At 43.5% G+C, this 16,534-nt stretch overlaps 1 non-coding gene across 1 annotated transcript; it reads right to left on the minus strand.

Annotated features, from left to right (window-relative positions):
- Positions 1-3,243: 3,243 nt before the first annotated feature.
- Trnas-uga (transfer RNA serine (anticodon UGA)) lies at positions 3,244-3,317 on the minus strand. Its single transcript has one exon. It is a non-coding gene; the product is annotated as a tRNA-Ser (tRNA).
- Between the last annotated feature and the right edge of the window lie 13,217 nt (positions 3,318-16,534).

The following is a 16,534-nucleotide window of genomic DNA, read 5'->3' on the forward strand; positions in this document are numbered from 1 at the left end:
AAATGTAATTCGGTTTCATGAATTTCATTCATGACCGCAACGAAAGCTTCAGGATAAGGAAACAGACGGGTCGATTACTGTAGTAGTTCAAACAGTAAAATTCCTAAAGCGATAGTATTGCTGATGAAGCTGCCTTTCATATTGTATTACAAGTCAGACGTGGAGGACACGTTATTCCACTTTCGGTACAAGACGTGCTGTAAACCAGTCCAGATGAGATCAGCTGCCGTGTGAATATGAAACGCTTCACATGGATGGCACCTGTCCGCCGCTAGTGATCTAGTAGCTGGCGTTGCTACCTCTGGATGACGGCGTCCCGGGTTCGATTCCCGGCCGGGTTGGGGATTTTCTCTGCCCGTGGACTGGGCGTTTGTGTTGTTCCCATCATTTCATCATCATCCTCATCATTTGTGACAGTGGCTAGGTTGGACTGTGAAAAAATTGGGACTTTGTACGGGCGCTGATGACCGCGCAGTTGAGCGCCTCACAAACCAAACATCGTCATAATCATCATCGATCGCACCCTAAGTCATCCAACAATACTCACCTTCCCCTCCCCCCTCCTCCAGCCTCCCTCTCTCCAAAGAATCAATGGACCCACGTCGTCTATCTCGACGTTCGCGTGTCATGACGGCACCGAATGAAATACTAATCTTTGCCTGCCTAAATTTCTTCATTGAAAAAAAAAAATTGTAACATAGTTTCCGCTGTCGACGTCGGCTCGAAGAGGAAACGGCAGATATCGACACAAATGAGCGCAGAATTGCAAACCAGCTGAAAACAGAGTTTACATCGAAGGCAGCAAAAATATTGACCGTCTTCTATCAACAATCCATTTTTACCACCGAAACTGGAGAACGGTGTCGGTCATACTCGCCATTAAGAAAGGTCAGATGTACAGAACGGCACAGTGTGAGCTGTTGCAACATTGTAACATAACGTTTTGAATGAACTCTCATTATTTCTCCATCTTCGTTCTCAAAAACAAATATAGACCTACAATCGCAAAAACCACCGAATCCACAACAAAGGTCACTTTAGGCTTTTGTTGCACTTCTTAAGAGGTCACTGGAGACCGTTACCAAATATTGTGTTTTTCGCCGAAGCCTGAAACACGGCAGTGGGCTTCCTCGGACATTTCTCTCCATGACCTAGTGAACGAAATACGAGCTTGCGGAGTACTAGAAAAGGTATGCTGTCGTAACGTAAACTTCATATCTAATTTAATTTAGTACGAAGTTCGCAATGGGAAGACATTGTCGGCACGGGGTAGCATGCCATGCGCTTCAAGGATCAGTAAATGGACCGTTACTATGTACGATACGCGGTATCAGGGTATACCTGGATACAGGGTATTTTAGAAGGTAATTCTAAAAGTTAATTCTAATAAAACATTCCATATAACAGATTTATAATTGGTTTCAGAGATAAAGCTTTTAAAACGTGACCCAAACAAATAGTCACAGGAGGTATTGCACCTGATTAAGTTCAAAGCTGATCGTAAATTCCACCACCGACTTCAGTGCACTCTTGAATTGTCTTGCCAACACCCTGTGTAGCTCTGCAGGAATCGTCATGGTGATCTTTTATGAGGGCACCACAACTGACAGTCCGAACGATCAGTTCCTCTCATGTGTTCGCTTTTTATCTGCAGACCTCACCTTCAACCCCTCCAACATACAGAAATCTAAAGGAGTAATGTACAGGGATCTGGGTGACCAAAAAATTATCTATTTTTGCCAATTCATCCTCGTGGGAATGTCAAGCTTAGATGATGTGTCACCTGATGAGTAGATTGCGTAAACGCCCCGTCATCCTATCAGAACACACTCATCCCTATGGGCGCAGAAGGAGCTTCCAGTAATACTGGACGTTCATTTCCATGAATATTTAGATAAAGGGCCCTGTAAGCCAACCCGGTAACACAACTGTAGAATTGGGCAAAACGTCAGAATCAAAGTCACAGTTGTAAGATTCAGTCGTCAAAGTCAAACACAGCTTCAAAGCTTGAACTTACAAAAATGACTATCGATAAATAAACCCGTAACAACTGGAGACCAAAGCGCTGGATCATACCTTATCTCTGTAACAACTAAAAATCGAAAACCTGTTATATCGGATGTTTTATTCGAATTATTCTGTTGTACAACCTCATTATTCCTCCTGAAACACCCCCTATAAATGACCTCCTGGCAACACTTAAAGCTCTTGAAGAGCATTCGCAGACGACCCAAATGTGTACAGAGAGGTCACTTGGCTGGAAATAGTTGTGGTATGCTGGAAAACTTTAAGGCTGTCATTTGACTCACAACATAATTACGTTATGCATATAAACAGAGGCAATAATCAGAAATCTATTGAGTACACCATCGACGATCATATACTGGAATCAGTTACAGCTATCAAGTAGGTGGCAGTATCTGTCTGGAGAGAATAAAGATGGAACGGGCATATAAATGTATCCTAAGGAAGGCAGATACGAGAAGTGTTTACTGCAAGAAAAGGTTATTACTGCAATCCTGCCCACGAAGGAGGTTCCGTAGTTTAGGTTAGGTTAGGTTAGGTGCTCGTTTGACAGTTTCTTCAGAATTGATCGTAGAGACACTAATCCGAATAAACGGTTGAGGTAGGGAAGATTCAAAGAAGAGCAGTACTCTTCGCAAGGTTTGCGTTGTTAGTGTAAGAGCGATACGCAAATGCCAAATGAACTTCAAGGGCGTGACGACAAGAAATGCGCTATGTATCGTGTTGAACATAAGATAGCGAGGGACTTTGCTCCAATACGAGCTCATAAATTTATCTGACTTCAACGTGTATCTTGCTTTGATGATTATGAGGGAAAAATTAATAGCATTCTTGCATATATGAAAGGGGCTAACAATATTTCTTGTCCGTGCTACAGTATCTGGGAATGAAACATGAAGGGAGATCCTGGTGTTGTATGTACTCTCGATCAGAAACCAGAAGGTGACTTCTAGGCCAGAGACGTAGACGTAGATGTGATATTTCTTAACCCTATTGTTATCGCATCCAGGAATAAACTGAGGGCTTAGCTGTGGGATACCTTCCATCCTCTTTTTGTTTAACTTTTATAGAAGTATATATGAAGATAGTAACTGCCCTCGAAAGAACAGATGCCATTGATGACAGTGCATCTTCTCTAGAATAAATGATAATTAATTGAAACCCTCAGCTGCCGACAAGTGTTGTTGGTACACCTCGACGGGGACAGCTGAAAATGTGTGCCCCGACCGGGACTCGAACCCGGGATATCCTGCTTTCATGACAGACGCTCTTTCCATCTGAGCCATCGAGGACACAGATGAATAGCGCGACTGCGGGGACTTATCTCTTGCATGCTTCCCGTGAGAGGAGATCCCGTGTTCGAGTCCCGGTCGGGGCACACATTTTCAGGTCCCCATCGAGGTATATCAACAACACCTGTCGGCTGCTGAGGGTTTCAATTAATTATCATTTATTGTAGAGAAGCTGCACGTCATCAATGGTATCTGTTCTTTCAACGGCAGTTACTATCTTCATGTATAGTTAAAAGCTATCCAGCCATTGACCTTGGTCTGTGCGAATGCGCACAGGTTGCACGAACTCTTACGGGAATCGTCACCTTAGTGCGCGCGAGTAATGAGTTGATGGGCAAATATCTATTAGGTACATTACGTACGTAGATTGTGGACAGTTGGGAATGTGGAACTCACGGGAAGCGTGCAAGGAATGTGTCGCTGCAGTCGCGCTACTCATCTGTGTCCTCGGTGGCTCAGGTGGATAGAGCGTCTGCCATGTATGTAGGATATCCCTGGTTCGAGTCCCGGTCGGGGCACACGTTTTGAGCTGTCACCATCGAGGTATGTCAATAACACCTGTCGGCAGCTGAGAGTTTCAATTTATTATCATTTTTATAGAAGTCCCCTCCGCGATATTTTTTTGGACACTACTAGAATATTACAATAAGCTGATCTTTTAATGCACCACTATTGATGAAGCACACGAATGTGTGAAAAACAAACAAAGTAGCATCTAACAATGTTCGCTAGTCTGTCTTGGAAATCTCATGTACGGGGACCAAAAGGGATGAAGTACGGTTTGTGGTCAAATGAAAGGAAAAATAAATTATCCAATATGGTCAGAATAGTCGGAACTTCACCAAAGACATGTAGCAGTTTTATCTGTACATTGATGAGTCAAAATATTATGACGACCGAGTTGAAAATGTGTTGGTCCATTGAAACGTCCCCTTAGAACAATTATACATGACTGTGCTTAAACTGAAAGTGACACACAATATTTTTAGCGCAACGCAATCTGACTTTCAAAAATCCCTACAAAAAATGGCCCTGACTAACATTAACCTATACGTTTCACAAATCGCTTACCTCACAAAAATCTTGGTTACTCGAACTACTGCAATACAGCGAGCGCCACTACTGCCAGCTAAATAAAAGATTCAAACTACGGAAGGCACTAACTACTGATAGGCATAGTTAGCAAATGAAAGATTTTAATAGAGAAAAAACAATGTATTTACCTTAATAGTCATCAAAAGTCATAATATATACAGCAGTTCATGACATCCATTTTTACAAATTTCAAAACTCCGCCATTTCTCTCCCCACATCCACCACTGCTGGCGGCTCACCTCCAACTGCGCAACGCTACGCGCTGTTCACATCCAGCTGCCGCTGCCCAACACTACAATGGCAGACAACAATGCAAACTAGCCACAGACTGCACACAGCACGGCCAGTGATTTTCATACAGAGAGCTCTACGTGGCGGCGGCGTTACCAATATAAGAACCTAAACAGCCTACTTACATAGCCTACTTACACCACGTTTGGGACGCATCACAGCAGACATTCCGCGTGCCATGGTTTCGACAAGTAATTAGTAAGTTTCCAAAGGTTTGTGGCACCAGACGCGTACGCAGAAGTCACTCAATTCCCGTAACTTAACGTGCGGGCGGTTTGTGGACGCGATAGCGTCCCGGTTGCGTTTCATCGGATACAGATAAGCCAAATTTGACATCACGTGAGTTCACTACCACGCTCCTCAAACCACTGCAGCACGATTCTGACTTTGTGAAACGGACAGTTATCCTACTGGAAGGTGCCATCGATTTTGAGGAGGACCTCAAGAATGAGAGATTACATGTGGTTCCTAATAACGTTCACGTAGTCCACAGCTGTCATCGTACAGTTGATCACTACCGCAGGCCCCCCGGAAGCCCAGGCGAATGTCCCCCACTACATAAACTGCTCCACCGGCCCTGCGTCCGGGACGCGGGCGTTTTTCGAGCAGTCGTTCGCCTGGACGATGGCGTATCTGGACACGACCATTGACCTGGTTTAACAATAAACGTGATTCATCCTATCGGGCGACACGATTAGATGATCCGGGGGCCAATCTCGATGACCCTGTGCCCACTGTAACGATAACTGATGGTGTTATTGGGTCAATATGGGAACACGTAGGGGTCCTCTGCTGCGGAACACCTGTTCAACGCTGGCGTCTGAATGGTGTGTTCGAAAACACAATAATCTGCGCCAGAACTGTACTCTGTCGTCAGCTCGGCCACAGATCGCCAGATGTCCTGCTTTAGAGAACGGACAAGCCTCCGATCCCCATGTTCTGTAATGAGTTCTGGACGTCCAACTTTTTGTCGCCTACTCGTGGTTTCAGCATTCTTCAACCACTGTCCACAGATGCTCACGACAGTAACACGTGAACAGCCCACCAGCTCCACCGGCCGCTGTGGGCGAGCGGTTCTAGGCTCTTCAGTCCGGAAACGCGCTGCTGCTATGGTCGCAGGTTCGAATCCTGTCTCGGGCATGGATGTGTCTGATATCCGTAGGTTAATTAGGTTTCACTAGTTCGAAGTCTAGGGGACTGATGACCTCAGAAGTTAGTGTTTAGAGCCATTTGAACCAGCCCACCAGCTCCGCAATTTCCGAGAAGCTCGCTCCCAGACACCGGTTCGCAACAATCTGGCTTTTGTCAAAGTCGTATAAACTGGCTGATTTCCGAATTCGCGCCACACATCGTCACTAGAATGAGTCGCCAATCGTCTCTGCTCCGTTCATATACATTACTGGCCATTAAAATTGCTACACCAATAAGAAATGCAGATGATAAAAGGGTATTCATTGCACAAATATATTATACTAGAACTGACATGTGATTACATTTTCACGCAATATCGGTGCATAGATCCTGAGAAATCAGTACCCAGAACAACCACCTCTGGCCGTAATAACTGCCTCGATACGCCTGGGCATTGAGTCAAACAGAGCTTGGATGGCGTGTACAGGTACAGCTGCCCATGCAGCTTCAATACGACACCACAGTTCATCAAGAGTAGTGACTAGCATATTGTGACAAGCCAGTTGCTAGGCCACCATTGACCAGACGTTTTCAGTTGGTGATACATCTGGAGGATGTGCTGGCCAGGGCAGCAGTCGAACAATTTCTGTATCCAGAAAGGCCCGTACAGGACTTGCAACATGCGGTCGTGCATTATCCTGTTGAAATGTAGGGTTTCGCAGGGATCGAATGAAGGGTAGAGCACAGGTCGTAACACATCTGAAATGTAACGTCCACAGTTCAAAGTCCCGTCAATGCGAACATGAGGTGACCGAGACGTGTAACCAATGGCACCCCATACCATCACACCGGGTGATACGCCAGTATTGCGATGACGAATACACGCTTCCATTGTGCGTTTACCGCGATGTCGCCAAACACGGATGCGACCATCATGATGCTGTAAATAGAACCTGGATTCATCCGAAAAAATGACGTTTTGCCATTCGTGCACCCAGGTTCGTCGTTGAGTTCACCATCGCAGGCGCTCCTATCTGTGATGCAGCGTCAAGGGTGACCGCAGCCATGGTCTCCGAGCTGATAGTCCATGCTGCTTCAGAAGTCGTCGAACTGTTCGTGCATATGGTTGTTGTCTTGCAAACGTCCCCATCCGTTGACTCAGGGATCGGGACGTGGCTGCACGATCCGTTACAGCCATGCGGATAAGATGCCTGTCATCTCGACTGCTAGTGATACGAGGACGTTGGGATGCAGCACTGCGTTCCGTATCACCTTCCTGAACCCACCGATTCCATATTCTGCTAACAGTCATTGGATGTCGAACAACGCGAGCAGCAATGTCGCGATACGATAAACCGAAATCGCGATATGCTACAATCCGACCTTTATCAAAGTCAGAAACGTGATGGTACGCAATTGTCCTCCTTACACGAGGCACCACAACAACTTTTCACCAGGCAACGCCGGTTAACTGCTGTTTGTGTATGAGAAATCGGTTGGAAACTTTCCTCGTGTGAGCACGTTATAGGTGTCGCCACCGGCGTCAACCTTGCGTGGGAGCTCTGAAAAGCTAATCATTTGCATATCACAGCATCTTCTTCCTCTCGGTTAAATTTCGCGTCTGCAGCACGTCATCGTCATGGTGTAGCAATTTTAATGGCCAGTTCCGCGCCACGTTCCTTCAGCACCATTAGGCCGTGTACAACCCAACGGTGGGCGGTGTTCAAAATGTTTTGGCCCATCAGTGTACTTCGCTAGCGCATAGCATATATTTCATTTCCTCACATATTCCTTATTCTGTACCATATTAAAAATCACATAAATTATATTCAAAAAAAGTCGTTTTTGAAAGAACGTCTTGAAGTCAACACGAAAAAGTGGAACCTGTTATAGCTTAACTGGAATACTCTCTTTCAAATTCTGAAGGTGGCAGGGGTAAAATACAAGGAGCGAAAGGCTATTTACAATTTGTACAGAAACCAGATGGCAGTTATAAGAGTCGAGGGGCATGAAAGGGAAGCAGTGGTTGGGAAAGGAGTGAGACAGGGTTGTAGGCTCTCCCCGATGTTATTCAATCTGTATATTGAGCAAGCAGTAAAGGAAACAAAAGAAAAATTCGGAGTAGGTATTAAAATTCATGGAGAAGAAGTAACAACTTTGAGGTTCGCCGATGACATTGTAATTCTGTCAGAGACAGCAAAGGACTTGGAAGAGCAGTTGAACGGAATGGACAGTGTCTTGAAAGGAGGATATAAGATGAACATCAACAAAAGCAAAACGAGGATAATGGAATGTACTCAAATTAAATCGGGTGATTCTGAGGGAATTAGATTAGGAAATGAGACACTTAAAGTAGTAAAGGCGTTTTGCTATTTAGGGAGAAAAATAACTGATGATGGTCGAAGTAGAGAGGATATAAAATGTAGACTGGCAATGGCAAGGAAATCGTTTCTGAATAAGTGAAATTTGTTAACGTCGAGTATAGATTTAAGTGTCGGGAAGTCGTTTCTGAAGGTATTTGTATGGAGTGTAGCCATGTATGGAAGTGAAACTTGGACGATAACTAGTTTGGACAAGAAGAGAATAGAAACTTTCGAAATGTGGTGCTACAGAAGAATGCTGAAGATAAGGTGGGTAGATCACGTAAGTAATGAGGAGGTATTGAATAGGATTGGGGAGAAGAGAAGTTTGTGGCACAACGTGACTAGAAGAAGGGATCGGTTGGTAGGACATGTTTTGAGGCATCAAGGGATCACAAATTTAGCATTGGAGGGCAGCGTGGAGGGTAAAAATCGTAGACGGAGACCAAGAGATAAATACACTAAGCAGATTCAGAAGGATGTAGGTTGCAGTAGGTACTGGAAGATGAAGAAGCTTGCACAGGATAGAGCAGCATGGAGAGCTGCATCAAACCAGTCTCAGGACTGAAGACCACAACAACAACAACAACTGTTTATAGCAGTCCACGAAGACTGATTAACTGTGTCAGTATATTTTGATATTTACTCTTATTATGTATTTTAGTATTGACTGCAATGACGGGGGAAGCCTTTTCTTTTATTTGACGCGACAGCAAGAAGATTGTCGCATAGGCTGTTGTAAATAGTCTTATGATACCTGAATATGATCAGATGATCGAAAGCTGTGTGGATAAAAATTATTTAGTCAATATCTCTTTGTGGTTTTGAAATATTGACTTTTTTCAAATACTTCCGAGTTGTGGGCACCAAGATGTACCAAAATTTAAATTCCGTTCTTGCGCTAGGCATTATCGATCCAAGGTGCGCATTCGGTTTTCCGTCCGAGTGACAGTTCCATTTGGTGCTTGCTTCATATTTACACTTTTGCATGAAAGTGGAATCGCCTGCTCACATCCGCAGCTGGAAATATGCATTCTCACGCCAAACAGTTATCATTCAGATAATCCACTGGAATAAAGTAGTTAAATTCTTGAGTTATAGAATTAGATATACTTCAGGTGGCTCTAAGCACTATGGGACTTAACATCTGAGGTCATCAGTCCCCTAGACTTAGAAAAATGGTTCAAATGGCTCTGAGCACTATGGGACTTAACTGCTACGGTCATCAGTCCCCTAGAACTTAGAACTACTTAAACCTAACTAACCTAAGGACAGCACACAACACCCAGCCATCACGAGGCAGAGAAAATCCCTGACCCCGCCGGGAATCGAACCCGGGAACCCGGGCGTGGGAAGCGAGAAGGCTACCGCACAACCACGAGATGCGGACCTAGACTTAAAACTACTCAAACGTAACTAACCTAAGGATATCACACACAGTCATGCCCGAGGAAGGATTCGAACCTGCGACCGTAGCAGCAGCGCGGTTCCGGACTGAAGCGCCTAGAACCGCTCGGTCACAACGGCCGGCTATGCTTTAAGCAATCGATACACGAGTATTTCTTGAACAAATGTATGCATTTTCTGGATTCTTGGGATTTTTTATGCTACGAGATAAAGCTTTACTTAGAATTTATTATTCGAAAATGCTCACGTTAATAGTGAAAAGTAAAAATACACAGATACTGGTATTTCATCATTTGCGTAACACAAGTCAGTAAATTTTGTACAGAGGTTAGTTTTCTGTAAAAACAGAATAGTTTATGATGTTAGATGTATCATAAATCACTGCACACATGTGAACGAGTCTTGAAGGTCAGTATTCCTCTGATAAAGTAAAATATAACATTGCTGATAGAAACAAGTGCACGGATTTGACGTTTAGCTGTATAAATACTAATTTGTAACAGAAAATACGATATTTTCAAGAGAAAGAAGAAACTAAACAACAGTAAATGTAATAAACGGTGTAAATTTTTTTGTAAAATAGTTAAATAAATTATAACTCAGCATTCTGCAAAATAATACTAATTGTTTAAAAGATACAAAGATCCACGTAGAAGAGACAATGGGGACTAGTTATGTGGGAATGATTTGACGAATGAACTATACGTTCTTATCTTGCGAAATAAATTCATGTTGATAGTTCTAATGTAAGATTATTTGCAAAAACCAGGACTAACACGTCCTGTAACGGAATATCGCACTTTTTAGATGTTAATAAGATGTTAGCGTCATTAGTGTGTGGTGCTCGTTATAAGCCATAATCCATAAATGCGCAGGAGGCTTAACGGATTTACGTTAAAATAATTATTTTTTAGTTAGTTAGATCAGACGGCGATGTTAAAGTGGTTTGCCAAAGTTTGAGAACGCAATGTCTAGCTGTCGTGAAAGGGAGTTAATGTTTACTGCATACAATCCACATTTCTTATCTGAGGCATACTGAGGCTGATTTTGACGCATGTTCATCTACATCTGCATCTACATACATACTCCGCTATCCACTATACGGTGCGTGGCGAAGGGTACCTTGTACCACAACTAGCATCTTCTCTCCCTGTTCCACTCCCAAACAGAACGAGGGTAAAATGACTGCCTATATGCCTCTGTACGAGCCCTAATCTCTCTTATCTTTGTGGTCTTTCTACATCTACATCTACATCTATACTCCGCGAGCCACCTTACGGTGTGTGGCGAAATATAAGTTGGCGGCAGTAAAATTGTACTGCAGTCAGCCTCAAATGCTGGTTCTCTAAATTTCCTCAGTAGCAATTCACGAAAAGAACGCCTCCTTTCCTGTAGAGACTCCCACCCGAGTTCCTGAAGCATTTCCGTAACACTCGCGTGATGATCAAACCTACCACTAACAAATCTAGCACCCCTCCTCTGAATTGCTTCTATGTCCTCCCTCAATCCGAACTGATAGGGATCCCAAACGCTCGAGCAGTACTCAAGAATAGGTCGTATTAGTGTTTTATAAGCGGTCTCCTTTACAGATGAACCACATCTTCCCAAAATTATACCAATGAACCGAAGACGACTATCCGCCTTCCCCACAACTGCCATTACATGCTTGTCCCACTTCATATCGCTCTGCAATGTTACGCCCAAATATTTAATCGACGTGACTGTGTCAAGCGCTACACGACTAATGGAGTACTCAAACATTACGGGATTCTTTTTCCTATTCATCTGTTTATAATTTACGTTTATTTATATTTAGAGTTAGCTGCCATTCTTTACACCAATCACAAATCCTGTCCAAGTCATCTTGTATCCTCCTACAGTCACTCAACGACGACACCTTCCTGTACACCACAGCATCATCAGCAAACAGCCGCACATCGCTATCCGCCCTATCCAAAAGATCATTTATGTAGATAGAAAACAACAGCGGACCTACCACACTTCCCTGGGGCACTCCAGATGATACCCTCACCTCCGATGAACACTCACCATCGAGGACAACGTACTGGGTTCTATTACTTAAGAAGTCTTCGAGCCACTCACATATTTCAGAACCAATCCCATATGCTCGTACCTTAGTTAGGAGTCTGCAGTGGGGCACCGAGTCAAACGCTTTCCGGAAGTCAAGGAATATGGCAGCCGTCTGATACCCTTTATCCATGGTTCGCAAAATATCATGTGAAAAAAGGGCGAGTTGCGTTTCGCAGGAGCGATGCTTTCTAAAGCCGTACTGATGCATGGACAGAAACTTCACTGTCTCAAGGAAATTCATTATATTCGAACTGAGAATATGTTCGAGAACCCTGCAACAAACCGATGTTAAAGATATTGGTCTGTAATTTTGAGGATCCGTCCTTCTACCCTTCTTATATACAGCGTCTAATCAATAATTCTCCAGAAATCATCTTGAGGGAACATCTAATTGACTAACACTGGACAGTTGTCAGTGACGTTCGTTTATATTCAAATAACCAGCGTGGATAAGTAGACAGGTGGAGTTACTTCATGGAGCAATTTCGATATGCTGTCAGAGTAGGTGAATTTCTCATTTGAGAACCTCTCGTTCCATACAGGCTGTCCCTGAACTTTGTTAACGAGATGTGCAACACACGATGAAGTACTCACGCTTGACAACTGAGGTCGGTAATTCCGAGACGCTCACCTGCAGCCCGATCGCTGGCCCTCGCGTGAGTCGTATGAGCCGCCAGTAAGTGCAGGTGCGCGCTTCGGGCACATCGTTCTCACTCGCTACGCACGCAACCATATCCGGACTGATCTGTAGGTGGGAATAAAGTCTCTGAGAAGGTCGACAGCTGCTCAAACGCTTGTAACAACATGTCTACGGATAATTCAAAAGAAAAGACGTAGTGTTTGAAGGCTCGGCTTTCCCATCTCTCCACTTACTTACATGACCCACGTAGCAATGACTCTCAGAGTTATTCCCCTCAGTTAAACAGCGATATTACAAGACGAACAATTGTTATTAGGTTGCAGGGGGGAGAGCTACATAAAGGCAAGAGTGTTGTACGTCGAGGATAGCGACCTAAAAACACGCTATAGCTTCTGGTTGGTGTTTCAGTGCAGTGTCCGCTTTTAGAATCACATGACGTAATGTGCACCAGAGACCACCACCAACAGTTTCCGACATTTTCTGCTGTCTGTTTTGTTGTGAGACATGACACATTCAAATACAGTACCGTACATTGAAGCTTTCTGGAAGATATAGTTAATTCTTTGGTTGCAGAATAAATGTAGGCATGTATGCATGTGTGATGTGTGTGTGTGTGTGTGTGTGTGTGTGTGTGTGTACCACATTTCATGCTAAACCACTGGACCGATTCCAACGAAACTTCGTACACATATCCCTTACGGTCAGGCAACAATCGCTGTATGCCTAGGAACTACCTGCCTACACTACTGGCCGTTAAAATTGCTACACCACGAAGATGACGTGCTACAGACGCGAAATTTAACCGACACTAAGAAGATGCTGTGATATGCAAATGATTAGCATTTCAGAGCATTCACACGAGATTGGCGCTGGTGCCGACACATACAACATGCTGACATGAGTAACGTTTCCAACCGATTTCTCATACACAAACAGCAGTTGACCGACGTTGCCTGGTGAAACGTTGTTGTGATGCCTCGTGTAAGGAGGAGAAATGCGTACCATCACGTTACCGACTCTGATAAAGGTCGGGTTGTAGCCTAGCGCGATTGCTGTTTATCGTATCGCGGCAGTGCTGCTCGCGTTGGACGAGATCCAATGACTGTTAGCAGAATATGGAATCAGTGGGTTCAGGAGGGTAATACGGAACGCAGTGCTGGATCCCAACGGCCTCGTATGACAAGCAGTAGAGATGACAGGCATCTTATCCGCATGGCTGTAACGGATCGTGCAGCCACGTCTCGATCCCTGAGTCAACAGATGGGCACGTTTGCAAGACAACAACCATCTTCACGAACAGTTCGACAACGTTTGCAGCAGCATGGACTATCAGCTCGGAGACCATGGCTGCGGTTATTCTTGACGCTGTATCGCGGACAGGAGCGCGTGAAATGGTGTACTCAACGACGAACCTGGGTGCACGAATGGCAAAACGTCATTTTTTCGGATGAATCCAGGTTCTATTTACAGCATAACGATGGTCGCATCCGTGTTTGGCTACATCACGATGAACGCACATTGGAAGCGTGTATTCGTCATCTCCATACTGGCGCATCACACGGCGTGATGGTATGGGTTGCCATTGGTTACACGTCTCGGTCACCTCTTGTTCGCATTGATGGCACTTTGAACAGTGGACGTTATATTTCAGATGTGTTACGACCCGTGGCTCTACCCTTCATTCGATCCCTGCGATACTCTACATTTCAGCAGGATAATGCACGACCGCTTGTTGCAGGTCCTGTACGGGGCTTTCTGGATACAGAAAATGTTTCACTGCTGCCCTGGCCAGCAAATTCTCCACATCTCTCACCAATTGAAAACGTCTGGTCAATGGTGGCCGAGCAACTGGCTCGTCACAATACGTCATTCACTACTCTTGATGAACTGTGTATCGTGTTGAAGCTGCAAGGGAAGTTGTACCTGTACACGCCATCCAAGTTCTATTTGACTCAATGTCCAGGGGTATCAAGGCCGTTATTACGGCCAGAGGTGGTTGTTCTGGGTACTGATTTCTCAGGATCTGTGCAAACAAATTTCGTGAAAATGTAATCACATGTCAATTCTAGTAGAATATATTTGTCCAATGAATACCGTTTTATCATCTGCATTTCTTCTTGGTGTAGCAATTTTAATGGCCAGTAGTGTATCATGTTGTAGGTGATATGATGTAATAAACACAGATACGCTTGAAAAACTGCCGCACTGTGCATGATTTTAAATTTATTACTTCTTTGCTACTAATTCAATTCACAACATATTTCGCAGACAGTATCTAAATATGCTGCTAAATGTACGTACAAAATTATGTCATTGCATGGCGAATAGTTCAAGATATATGACTTCATAAACACTGAGATACGTGGAATAATTGTGCATAAAGTTTCAGTACTTTATTTTTTACTACCAAGACATTCCTACAGTCGACTCAATTTGAGGAATTCCCTCAAAATTGGCTACGCTTTTGATAGCTTTCAACTGCTAAGCACAAAGCTATGAAGGGGCGTTGCCAAAGCGACGTTTACAAAATCGTGTTGTAGACATACGAAGCAGCTACGTTCAGCATACAGAATCTGGACATGTGACTAGAAATATTATTTATAATCAAGTTCTGAATGAGGTGTGTGTTGGGGCTTATGGGCGCTCAACGTCGAGGTCATCAGCGCCAAGTTCTGAATGAAATACACATTACAGGGAATCTGTATTTTTCTTACTACGTTTCTTAATTTGGGTACTGTCTTGTATAACTGGTACATTATGCACATTTATTTCTACGGCTGTTTTATAATTTCAAAGATGTTTCCACGAACCATGGAAATGAAATTTTTGCTACATTACACTAGTTAATTTTTTTTTATTCGTCTCTAATAGCAAGTGGTCAAAATGAGTATCCGGGAAATACCCAATTCGTCATTTAGTTCTAAGCACTTCTATAACTAGTCATATAAACTATATACAGTTAAGCCATACTTCATCGGTCGTGAACCACTTTGTAACTTGAAACGGAAGAGGGTCTTCTATTATGCAACATTTGACATTTACAAATGAACTGCGTTTATTAAATGTCTTCGCAAACTTTTCTTGCAGCAGTTTCCAATCGCTTGAGAGCACACAGGACGACTTCCATCCGCTTACAAACAGGATCTAGATCATCCCTTGCCCGGTAACTGTGTATGCAATTGCGCTCCATTGTGTCTGGTGCAATATTTTACGGTACAGTATAAAGTAACTTTAAACTAAGGTTTCTACCTCTCTTTTTATTTATTTTATAGGTCTATTACGATACGTGTATTGCCAAGCGAGTACTGAAGTCGGTAACGAGTTATCTATTACAACGGAAAAGCTTGGCAGTTATAAAATTTACTGTTACTTTCAAACGTTTTTCAGGTTGCGCTCACTAACAAATTCGACACTAGCGTTAATATGGATCATACGTATTCTTCTTAAAAGAGGAAACTAATGTGACGCAATGTGTTAGATATTTACTGTAACTGCAAATCAGAAACCCGGATTTACTACCAAATACGTTATGCGCGACAGTACTAACAGCGAAAACTTTTTCGAAATATTCGTTGGCAAGCGTCGTAAAATTTCAAAAATATACCTTTTTTCTCGTACGTATGTAATGAATTTAGGAAACGAATGGAACCAAAGCTGTCTTATGACCACAAGTTCAGTAAGGGTCACCAGGAGATGGGAATGGCTGAGTCTGATGAGAAGTTGATTCGGAAAATACTCACACAAAAATCGCATGAACCGATGAATCAGGCTGCACTTGAAAGTAAATTCACGATGGACAGTACATTCAGAGCTCGGTAACAATCGTAGCTGGTAGGGAGGAAACCTGAATACTGCAGTCACACTAAGAAATTTGAGGAGTTGGTGTTTAATTGGCCAGAGGACTTGCTACAATCATTTGAAAACATTCTGTGGTCCGGTGAGTCTAATTTCCATGTTGATGAATCTGTAAACGGAGTCCATTGCCACTACTGACCAGAGCTGTATCCTATAGTGCTGATGTGGTCTACAATGAAGACCAGTAAAGTAACCAGTCAATATCTGCTAGAGGACTGAACGTAACTTGTGAAATGGTATTCTTGACTGGCCACACGTTACGCGAGAAAAGTGTGTTGTGGTTACTTTCGTTAGTCCTGTGCTGGTAAACAGTTGTACAGCCCTATTCACCATTTAAGAACTATGGG

The sequence above is a fragment of the Schistocerca cancellata genome, chromosome 9 (genome assembly GCF_023864275.1).
Source record: "Schistocerca cancellata isolate TAMUIC-IGC-003103 chromosome 9, iqSchCanc2.1, whole genome shotgun sequence".
Lineage (NCBI taxonomy): Eukaryota > Metazoa > Arthropoda > Insecta > Orthoptera > Acrididae > Schistocerca > Schistocerca cancellata.